This window comes from Anabrus simplex, chromosome 8 (genome assembly GCF_040414725.1).
Source record: "Anabrus simplex isolate iqAnaSimp1 chromosome 8, ASM4041472v1, whole genome shotgun sequence".
Lineage (NCBI taxonomy): Eukaryota > Metazoa > Arthropoda > Insecta > Orthoptera > Tettigoniidae > Anabrus > Anabrus simplex.
Genome location: NC_090272.1, coordinates 43,156,920 through 43,169,279, shown reverse-complemented (window position 1 = coordinate 43,169,279; position 12,360 = coordinate 43,156,920). Strand labels below are relative to the sequence as shown.

At 38.7% G+C, this 12,360-nt stretch overlaps 1 protein-coding gene and 1 long non-coding RNA gene across 2 annotated transcripts in view; both read right to left on the bottom strand.

Annotated features, from left to right (window-relative positions):
• Window positions 1-12,360, bottom strand: part of LOC136878724 (cytochrome P450 4c3-like) — a gene marked incomplete at its 5' end in the record, with an annotated part of 108,104 nt that overhangs the window by 94,885 nt on the left and 859 nt on the right. The window lies entirely within an intron of this gene.
• On the bottom strand, window positions 5,513-11,026 carry LOC137501853 (uncharacterized). The gene is made up of 2 exons (XR_011018653.1): window positions 10,787-11,026; window positions 5,513-10,664 (listed from the first exon to the last, which is right to left on the bottom strand). It is a non-coding gene; the product is annotated as an uncharacterized lncRNA (long non-coding RNA).

Genomic DNA, 12,360 nt, shown 5'->3' with positions numbered 1-12,360 from the left:
TCAAAGCACATATTATTCTAATTCAGCTTTCTTCTTAATTTCCGTTGTAAAAGTGAAGAATGGATATGCAACAGAGCAAAAGTAGTTGTATTCTTTAATTGAAATTATGGTTGCTGCCCCTTGTTATGCTGCTGGTCGAAAAGGGACACTCATTCTTGATATTAGTTGATACAAGAGTGTTGATTCTAATTTGTGAGAAAGCGTGCTGATAATGTCTCCTCGGCTATTGTGAAGAAGACTAGTTGTTCTGACAGAGCTGGTTCGACTGACTTTTATCGTAGAGATAGGATAGGAATGGTAGGAGGGGAAGTATTCATTCTTATGAAAGAATAATTTGTAAGCTACGAAAAAGTTAAAGATGACAAACATGAAATTCTAGGTGTAAGGCTCATCTCTAAAGTTAATAGGCAACTTGATGTCTTTGGAGTGTACAGACCAGGAAAGGGTAGTGCTGACGCAGATTCAGAAATCAGTTACCTGGGAAACGATATGGAAAGGAACGTGATTGTAGCGGGTGATCTCAATTTACCAAATAATAATTGGGAAGGTAATGCAAACGACAGAAAGCATGACCAACAAATGGCAAATTAGTTAATATGGGAAGGGCATCTGATTCAGAAAGTGATGGAACCAACTAGAGGGAAGAATATTCTCGATGTGGTGCTGGTAAAACCAGATGAGCTCATTAGAAAAACTGAAGTAATAGATGGCATTAGTGATCATGAAGATGTTTTTGTGGTAGTTAAAAATAAATGTGAAAGAAAGGAATGTATTAAAATTAGGAATATTAGCAGTACCATGTCTGATAAAACAGGCATGAAGGAGTTTGTAAAAAGTAACTATGATCGGTGGAAAACGGTAAATCAAAATGTACACAGACTCTGAGATGGGTTTAAAGCAATTGTTGAGGAATGTGAAAATAGGTTTGTACCTTTAAATGTGGTAAGGAATGATGTAGATCCACTATATTATAACAGGGAAGTAAAGAGACTAAGAAGGAGGTGCACATTGGAAAGAAAGAGAGTTAGAAATAGCTGTGGAAGTAAGGAGAAATTGAAGGCACTTACCAGCAAATTGAATATAGCAAAGAAGTCAGCTAAGGATAACATGACCAAGCTCGATAGCTGTAGTTGCTTAAATGTGGCCAGTATCCAGTATTTGGGAGATAGTGGGTTAGAACCCCACTGTTGACAGCCTTGAAGATGATTTTCTGTGGTTTCCCATTTTCACACCAGGTAAATGCTGGGGCTGTACCTTAATTAAGGCCATGGCCACTTCCTTCCCACTCCTAGCCCTTTCCTGTCCCATCCTCACCATAAGACCCATCTGTGTCGGTGCGACGTAAATCAACTTGCAAAAAAAAGAAAGGATAACATGATAGCAAGCATAAATGGCGGTCATGCAAATTTTAGTAAAAAAATGGAAGAGTATGTATAGGTACTGGTACTTTATGGCAGAAACAGGTTCCAAGAAGGGCATTCCAGGAATCATCAATGAACAAGGGGAGAGTGTATGCGCTGATCTTCAAAAGGCAGAAGTATTCAGTCAGCAATATGTAAAGATTGTTGGTTACAAGTATAATGTCCAGATAGAGGAGTTTACTAATACTAAAGAAGTATTAAAATTTACCTATGACAACGAAGACTTATAAAGTATGACACAAAAGTTGAAAACTAGAAAAGCAGCTGGAATTGATAAGGTCTCGGAGGATATACTAAAGACAATGGGTTGGGATATAGTACTATATCTGATGAACTTATTTGATTATTGTTTGCATGACAAAGCTATACCAAATGAATGGAGAGTTGCTACAGTAGCCCCTGTGTATAAAGGAAAGGGTGAACGACATAAAGCTGAAAATGATAGGACCGAGCTCGATAGCTGCAGTCGCTTAAGTGCGGCCAGTGTTCGGGAGATAGTTAAAGCATCATTACTACCAAAAGTCACATTAAACTGCCAAATTCCGATTGATATTTTGTCTCAAATATATCAATACTTACTAAACATCTATTCATTTGCTTTCTTTGGAGTATTTACTTTTTGAAGAGAAACTTAAATTAAAAATCATTGAGGCAAAGAATAACGGGAAGATAATACCAATGAAAATGTTAATTGCCTATCCCACATGAGTTTGTAATATTAAGTTACCAACGTTGTCAACAGTGAGAACACACATCCCTAAAGTTTCCTCCTGTATTTCAAATGTGATACTAGTGTTTATAAAACTTTACAGTATTTATCATAATTCGTTATATTATTGTACGCTGTGCATGCGTGTCAGTGTACTATTGTGCCGTACAGAAACTTAATTTTTAGGACATAAAGAAGTTACAATCTTTTGTCCCTGTATGTGTTTTTGTGCATTGTGGTTGGATCCACAATCTTTGTGGCTGGGAAAGGTAGGAACTTTCAAAACGAGTATGAACAGTGTCCAGGTACTTAGGAAGACAAACTTTTCTTCTCTCTCTCTCTCTTGAGCGCAAAATTGAGATTAAGAATGCTGGCCACCCACTGCCTGGTCTTGATATAACGAAGCAGACTAAAAGTAAAGAAATCATGCGTAAATTCAGAATGGATATATGCAAAAGAACCAATAACCGAGTGGATCTGTGGGTGCGAAATTACTAACAGGATGTGTTTTGCTTTCAATGTTTATGTTTCCTGAGTGATAAAAGCGAAGGGACTTGAACGAAAACTGGAGTGGTAGTGTGTGTGTGTGTGTGTGGGGGGGGAGCAACAGATATCTTCCTTCTGTTGAACTCCCCAGTGACGAAAGTCACGCGCCGCCACTGCTGCAGTCGCTTAAGTGTGGCCAGTATTCGGGAGATCGCAGTAAACATTTCAACGTCTTGCTTAAAGATTTAGAATGAAAAAATTCCTCAGCCTGTTTCCAGTCATTCGACCAGGTCAGGAATGGAATGAATGAAGCCCCCATCTAGCGGCGAGGGTAGGAACTGCGCCGGCTGCTGAAGCCTGTCACTTTCTTCTGGGGAAATGACTAATGAATGACAGAGGAAATTACTTTGTTTTTGCTATCGGCTTTACGTCGCACCGACACAGATACGTGTTATGGCGACGATGGGACAGGAAAGGAAGCGGCTGTGGCCTTAATTAAGGTACAGCCCCAGCATTTGCCTGGTGTGGAAATGGGAAACTACGGAAAACCATCTTCAGGGCTGCCGACAGTGGGGTAAGTTCCAGGTATCCTATTATTATTAAAGATGTGGGTAGCTAAAGGGGATTCATTCGGTCTTCTTCCTTCCTCTCAGGCAGGTTTTCGCCCTCATCATTCTACTCATGAACATTTATTTCATATCTCTGCATCCCTCCATGCCTTTCTTCGACCTCGTAAAACTGCAGTATTAGTATGCCTTGATGTCAACCGCGCCTTTGACTCGGTTTGGCATCCAGGACTGCTCTATAAACTCCGCCATCTACCGCTTCCCTTTACCATTATACGTTTTTTGTACAATTATCTGAAATGTCGCACGGCGCAGATCACCATATATGGCACCCTTTCATATTCCTTCCCTTTAACTGCGTAGCTCTCGCTTCTTGGATCATCCGGCCGTGCTATCACTTAGGATCCAGACCACTAGGAGCGCTTCGGTCATCTTTGTTTCCAAGCTCTAACATGGACTGTGCACTTCTGTTTTATATTGGTGTTCTGTGGCATCAAGTTGGCCGTGGTTATAGGTATGCGAACCAAGGACGTAGGACCATTTGAATTCTTGATGCGGACTCGGAAGACGTCGAGGCCGTCCTGGTGAAGTTGATCAAGAATTTCACCATCGGTATAGTCCCGGTCCACCCCATAGGCCACCGCAGACATGATGGAAGATTTAACACCGCAGATATGGATCTTACATGGATATTTCCTCCCTGTCAACATCATTAGGAATTATGCATATGCCTAACCTCAAATTTTAATGACAACACCTTTCATAACAATCAGAAATAGGTTCAGTAAGTAACATGAGCGCACGAGTTCGGTAAGATATATATGGTAATAATAAGGCAGAGGAGAAATAATAACATACGGTCCGCAGCCATTCCAATAGTTTAATTCAAAGTTTAATTGAATATGAATACCGAACCGACAGATGGCACATGGAAACCACACCTTCAGCGCTCTCACGGCTATTTCTAAAATACAGACTCCTTATCGCTCCTTACAAGCATTCTCTTTGCTTACAAGTTGTGCAGAAAAGAGCGTGTGCAGCGAGGTATCCAGCTGGCCGAGTGTTGGTAGTATACGCCACAGAATCTTAGCTTGCACAGTACCTCCTGGTATGAGAACTTTCGTTTTTTTAATATAGGATATTCCGCCTCCCCAAACGTTTCTCAATATCTTAACAAGTTGAATAACATGTAATAGTCTACATTTTTCATCTCATAATGAATATGGCGTGACTGAGCAATATGTTTTACTACTGGTTCATAAATTACTTTGTATTTTGAGATTTTCGTATACATAATGAAACGAAATTCAGTATGTTAAAATACTGAGAAACGTGAGGGGACGCAGGATATTCTAAATAACAAAACGAAAGTTTTCATGCCAGGAAATACTCTGCAACCTAAGATTCTCATACTTCTCACCTTGGCCAGCTCACTAAATTCGGAAACCACAAGCTGAAAAATAAACTTTGTCATTGGGAACAGGACCACAACGTCGCATACAATGACATTGTGTGTTCAGTTTGGAATGAGGAGCTTTGAGTGGATTGAATTCTGTGGGAGAAACACTAACATAACCTTATCAAACAATAAAAACAAAATCATGATATTTGAAGTTTATTTCCTCTCATTCTTAACAGTTTGCAAATCAAAATGACAATCAGCAAAATAAGCACTGACCCACTCACGAAAAGTATCAAAACTAACACCTTCTGATAGTCGTATAAACATATGCAAGTGATATCCTTCCCTTTCCTTATAAGGCTCAACGCCGACACACACACTTTCATATTCAAAATAAGAAGCAACATCAGACCTAATTTCATCATAATATTTATCCCCAATATCAAGTGTAAGAAAGAATAAAGTTACCTTGCGCTGCCGCTTAGCAGTAGATGCTTTACACTTAGCGAGCACTGGCCGACTGATAGGCAGTGATAATCTAAGTCCACTGCCAGAGCTTACAGCGGCCGGCGCCCTTGGTCTTACTAGGGGCGCCTTATCGCTCGCTCCGCTCGCGAGGTCGAGGTCACTGCTGATATCACTATTATCGCTAGACAGGTCAAGACCTGCATTAGATCTCTTTAACTCAAAGTCACCTCGCTCTCTTAACCCTTCCAATTCAATATATTTATCTCCTTCTTCGCTCCCGATCAAAATATCCTTCTCTGCAACTGTCGATTCTAGGTCCGCCCAACACTCCCGTTCCATTGCCTCCTACAACAACAACAGGTTCATGATGCAAATTTTCAACACGTTGCGAATAACAATTCCACCCATTAACTCTAGCACCCCACTCAAACATAAGTCTGTGTGTCGTTAGCCTTTCACATTTATAAAAAAAATCATATATTTTCCTTAACTTTTGAACATTACATACATCAGTTCTAAACAACCTCAGAAGGCGTTGTAAAGGGCCAGGACTTTCACAATAATTGATCCATGTAAAAGCACACATAGTAAAAATTTGCCCATCATTCCATTCACCATTTGCTACAATATCATAAATATACCGCGGCCAACAGTACTCCTTAGCAGTAGCCTCCTCGTACTCAATAAAGGACAATAACCTGAAATCAAGCATAGGCATCAGGTTTCAAACTTGACAACTTCATTAATACAATGAAAACACTACAAACATTTTAAATGACAAGAGGAAAAGCAGAGAAATGATAGGCACATGAAAGAAGACAATCAGTCATCAGCGATCTGCGTTTAGAGTTGTCGCTGAGGTGGTAGTTCCATTACAATGTTTACCACCAATACAAGTCTTCAAATTGCCTAGGCCATCATCAGTTAATGAAGACTGCAGTACCATGGTTTCAGCAAAAGTACAAGCATCAGTAAAATACATATATCTTCACTATAGACGGTTATGCCCTTCACCGTTCACCCTACAATCCTCTGTGAATTAACCATGTCTCTTCAAAGCCCTCTTTTCGCAACTAGCTCTGTGGTTTCCTTTAGTTCTACACCTCTGACTTTTAAGTGTTGGTGGTGGTGATTATTGTTTTAAGAGGAAGTACAACTAGGCAACCATCCTCTATATAACACTCATCAGAGGGAAGAAATGGAAGGGACGCAACACTTTGAAAAGTGAAGATATCGGCCAAAGGAAGATAAAGGCCATGAAAATGAAAGACTTCCTAGGATTCGCAACCTAGTACCGTCAGGGTCGAAAAGAACAAAAGCTGACCAAGGGAGGTCTGATAAAATAGATGAAAGCAAGGTGCCTGACAAGTAATTGGACGCAATGCCAGTACTCAGCTAAGGGCCCCGTGGTCACCAACCCACGCTTGGAGCCACTAGAGCCATTTTTAGTCGTCTCTTATGACAGGCAGGAGATACTGTGGGTGTTATTCTACCCCCCTCCAAAGGTGAACCTGACCTTAAAATCCCCGAGAACTCTGTCTAATCATTGTTCTGATCTCATCCTACCTCTCTTACCCTCCATAACTAAGTCCATTATTCTCCTAGGAATCATCTTCATCCATTAGTTCATCCTGTGGGTGGGAGCAATAGAACAAAACCCACAATATCCCCTGTCATAAGAGGCGACTAAAAGGGGCCCTGGAATTGGGAGCATGGGTTGGCGACCACGAGGCCCTTAGCTGAGTCCTAGCATTGCTTCCACTTACTTGTGCCAGGCTCCTCACAATCTATCCTATCCAACTTCCCTTGGTCAACTCTTGTTCTTTTCTAACTCAGATGGTATTACATATGGAGGTCTAGGGAGTATTTCATTTTCCTGCCCCTTATGACCCTTTTCTTTCTTTGACAGGTTCCTTCATTTTTCGAAGTGTCGGATCCCAGGACCAATTGCTAGGCCACTCAACCTTTGCCCGTGGTTCACGAACTAGGATGTGACTACAGAAACCCACACCATGAACCCATACAGTATATACAGATAATATTTACAACCACACAAGTCTTAAAATTCCTCAGCCTACATATGAGAATGTGTAACCTAATCAATGAAGGAGAAGCAGTATACAATAGGCTATACATATATACTGTAATGCTTACAACCACACAAGTCTTCAAACCAAAATACCTAGGCCAACACATGGCATACAATCAACCAATGAAGAAAATATATTGGTGCCAGCAAATACGACAAGCAATCATGCAGTCTATACAACTGCACAAGTCTTAAAACTACCTAAGCCTGCGTATAGCTAACCTGATAATAAATTCTAGCAAAATTAACACTGTTTACATACACAATTGTTACTGGCATTTGAATTTATTTAAATGTTTTTGTCATGTCCAGCTGAATACTTTTCCTCAACCAAATGTTTACACTCTCTTAAATGAGAAATGGAAGAGTTGCCTGCAAATTTACATTTTCAAGACAATGTTTCCTACAAAAGGAGTAAGCTGCCTGGAGAATAAACCTTTAAAGCTATTTACTAATGCTTCTGTATGACCATATTTGTCCAAAAATATATACAATGGGTCATGAATATGAAGCAGAAAATCTTTCAGTTGTTTACTGGCATACTGCAAGTTAGGTGATGAACTGTTTTCTTTGAAATATGTAAATAAATGGCCTTTAGTCAAGTTAGGTAAATATAGATTTCCCTTGCACACATCACACTCATTATTTATACCTAAAACTTTCAAAATATATCCTTCTACATATGTCACAGCTTGATTGTCTTCTAATAGTTCAGAGTGGGATTCACTGGTCTGACTTGAGACAGTAATTTATACCTTCACAATCAACAGAGCCAGTGCCACTTACATACTCCTGGATTGTCATCATCAGCACTTTTAAAAACTGATATAAATTGCTAAGGGGAAAACAATTATCACTCTCACACTTACCCATATTCTTGAAGGGCAAAGCCATATTATTTCCAATACAAGTTTTTAAAAGCATTACAAACTAAAAACATGTGGATTTGTGTTGGAAATGACATGCTGTCATATGCAAAATAATGCATTCTCTAAGGGCTCCTGATTGAGAGCTTTCATATTACCTAAAATACCTGAATCCTACTTTCTTCTACCTATTCCAAAAAAAATTAATAGATCTTATAGTAATCTGCCACCCATCAATGAAACTGAATGTGCATGTCTTATCTCTACCAGTTTTAAGGTCTCTTATTTTCCAGGTACCTATTATCTGCGCACTTTTTAGTGATAGATTTACACCCTAGTGCTGAAGCGGTCGACTTTGGTTATCTTCGAGATTCGTATTGACAACCTTTGAAACACAAACTAAGAATCGCTTATCATCGCTGTGCGCCATCTGGCGTACACTTTAAGTACTCGTACTGTTGGTGTTTACACAGCAAAGCTAAACTATAGAATTCATGCTAGGAACACTTTTCGCAACGGGAAACGTTATATAGTATTAAATATTGTGTGTGTGACACAGTTGTTTGCTTAAAATAATAAAGGTTTATAAAATTCATATCGATCAATCATATTATCGATTCAATTCAGATTTCATTTCCATTCAGTTGGCAGTATTAACGGAACCCTTCTTACTTCTCCAACGAGTACAAAAATCTATCACTAAAAAGTGCGCGGATAATATCTCTTTTAGAATAGTGTTCCAAAACTCAATGTGTGGAGAATTTCCTGAAAGGGCACATCTATACATCTTACTTTCATGGGCATTCTGGTTACAACTGTTCAAAGAATCCAGAAGGTTGTCACTTGCTTCTACAAATTCTGCTGTGTACATAGCTTCTGAGGGCAACACTTTGAGTAGCTACAAATGTTTCAATTACAGCTGCCACAGTATGGCTTAACTGTGCAGCAGCAACTTTAACTTTCATTCACATAGCTATCCTGGAAGTTGAAATGTTGTTTTCTCAGTTTGGGCAAAAAGGACACATTTATAGGAAGGGGTGTTAGGGATTGCAATAACTTACCAAGGGAAATGTTCAATAAATTTCCAATTTCTTTGAAATCATTTAGGAAAAGGCTAGGAAAACAACAGATAGGGAATCTGCCACCTGGGCGACTGCCCTAAATGCAGATCAGTATTGATTGATTGATTGATTGATTTAAATCTTTTCCCTTGGTCTATATTGAATGTATTTAAATGTTACCACCCTGTGATCATTAACCTGAATCTTATTTTCAATTAAGGCATTTCTGGTATTTTTCAGAAGGGGAACATGATACATGATAACAATTGGTTCACTATTCACAAGAAAATGGAATGGACTGGGTCTTTCTAAATTACCTTAACAATGCTTTCTGATTTCTCGAGCCATGGTCACAAATTGTGCAAACAACTTTCAACCCTTACTTATAACAAATTCAATCAGCTGTTGTAAGGCTACATTACATGCTGGTACTGAATTTGTGGTAAAATAATAGGCAGTTACACTATGTGTTTCCAAGTTCTGTGAATACCTCTTAACATGAAAACTAATGCATGATTTGCTAGAGCAGATGGCCTTCCTAAAGGACCAAGATCTTCATACCCACATATAGGCCTACCTTGTTTATTAGCCTCATAATATAACCCCTTTTCTAATGACATTTCATCAAATAGGAGGGCACATTATTAATCAATATCAGACATTTTGGAACCTCTACTTTCAGCACTTCAACTATGGATGGATTCAGACCAGTGTCATAAGGTATTTGAGATGGTAAAGAGTTCAAAGGCCTGACAGAGGGAAGATTATCGAGTAACCAAATATTGATATATGTAAGGCCCACATTTATAAATAGAAAGTGCCATAACCTTATCCTCATTCCACCACATACCAGACAGAGCTTTGTTAGCATTCTGTAACTGAGCACAGATATAAATGATTTACTGACAAAAAATGATAGGCCTACTCACCTTCGTCCATAATAGTTTGTGTGTTTTCTCCAATCTCAACCACTTCAACATCACTTAATACTGACAGATCTAGATTACAAATCCTGTTTGTGAAATTACTGAAATTTCATTTAGGCCTACTTTTCTATTTTATGCCATGCTAATACTTGACACAGGCATGTCCAAGTTACAGGGATTATAGGGGATACTTTCCAGATGTTTAATATGAAGATAAAGTTGGAATTCAAGAGGACAGATTGGGGAAAATATTAATTTATAGCACAAGGAGTAAGGGATTGGAATAAATTATCAAGGGAAATGTTAAATAAATGTCCTGAAAATATCAAAGAAAAAGGCAGGTAAACATTCATAGGTAATCTGCCACCTGGGCAACCACCCTAAATGCAGATCATTGATTGATTGATTGAATAACATTATAATTTAATTGGTGCCTAGTGTGCCGTAGTTAATAAGGTCCCTCTCAAGAAAATGAACTTCACAAACATAAAAACTAGAACAATTTACACCATCACTCACACGACGACACACATGCTTCCACTACTTCAGATAATCCTTATTTATAAAAATGCTTATTCTTGATGTTGAGATTGCCAGTCATATCGACATAATAGCCACTTGTACATGCTGAAAACTTGCAGGAGTACTTTAACCTCAAGGTGTTACCTCCCTGAAATAAAGAACATGACGTTTATAAACAAAGTTTCAATACCGAAAACAAAGAAATGGAAGGAATGAAAACGTATACCGGTACTTTAATACACTATTTACAATTATATTTCCATAGCTTACCTTCGCTGTATTTAGCATCTTCGGGCAGAAAATAACAATGTTTTTGTTCTGGTTACATGTAGCTTACAATGAAATTGCAAAACTACAGAACGCAAGCATACAGCAACACTTGGACATTAAGCGTACCGTATCGAAAAACTTGTTCCTTCTTCGTCGCAACTTCTCATAACCATACACAACAAAGAGAAATACACAATCAAACAGTATTAAACACTAAACAGTACAGAACTGAATCGCCATTTTTCATTTTACGAGCATAGGCCACAAGGCAAGTCAGCCAATCAAGACGCGACTCTACACCCTGCAGCGCTTCCAAGTGGTCTGGAGCTGAAATACGGCCTGTATACGCTACGCTACTGCACTATGGCCTGATTTCTATCGTTCGTGTCGGTGTTGTATGTACTAGATTATAGACATCTGCGATTATATATAATATCTATCGAGTAAACTGAAGATATTTAATAGTGGGAGGAAAATATACTCCGTTGGATAAAAATGAAAAATAAGGTTGAGTTGGAGTAATTTTTCTATTCTTCTACTATACCTATGTCATCACTCTTAAAATTACGACAAACACTATGAAATAAATTTGGAATCCATTTTGGTTCTTCGTAGCCCGAAATACAACAGATTTTATATCTACAAATTTTTGGAAGATTCCCTGATGGCGGGGAGTCTATATTTAAAAAAGCGTTAAATTAGTGATGGGCTAGCCATAGCCACGAGTATATTCGAGTCCAAGCATCCTATATCGTAGTGCTGGGCGAAACAGTTGCCCTCATACAACGGTTGCAAAGTAACGTACTTCTACCGAACAAATGAGGGAGTGCGCGGCAACGCCTCACATCTTTCCTTGTACCGGCCAGTCAATGATGTATATCATTCTATCCAATATAAACACAAATGATATGAATGAATTGAATTCATTTACGAATTTCACAGTCATATAGCATAACCATTGGATATATAAAGATATATAAAGATTACAACGCGACCAAGAATGTAGTTTTCTAACCACCCCAAGCCAAGAAAAAGGTTGTCTTACAAAACTGATAACAGCTTTTTTCCTTGGGAACATCAAATTATTATTATTATTATTATTATTATTATCTTTTTTTTTTTTTTTTTTTTTTTGCTATTTGCTTTACGTCGCACCTACACAGGTAGGTCTTATGGCGACGGTGGGATAGGCGTAGGAATGGGAAGGAAGCGGCCGTGGCATTAATTAAGGCACAGCCCCAACATTTGCCTGGTGTGAAAATGGGAAACCCGGAAAACCATCTTCAGGGCTGCCGACAGTGAGGTTCGAACCCACCACCTCCCGATTACTGGATACTGGCCGCACTTAAGCGACTGCAGCTATCGAGCTCGGTAAATTCTTAAATTTATAAATAAGTTAATGTATAAAACATAACATTGTATATTGTGTTAAAATTTGGATTCGATCTGATGTGTTTTGAGAAATAATTTTTTAACTTGACGTATTGTTGAAACACGTTTAAAAACGGGCACTTCCTGCGTTCCATTTGCCATAAAAAATACTAAAGTACAAATTTAAAATTCCAAACGTTCGT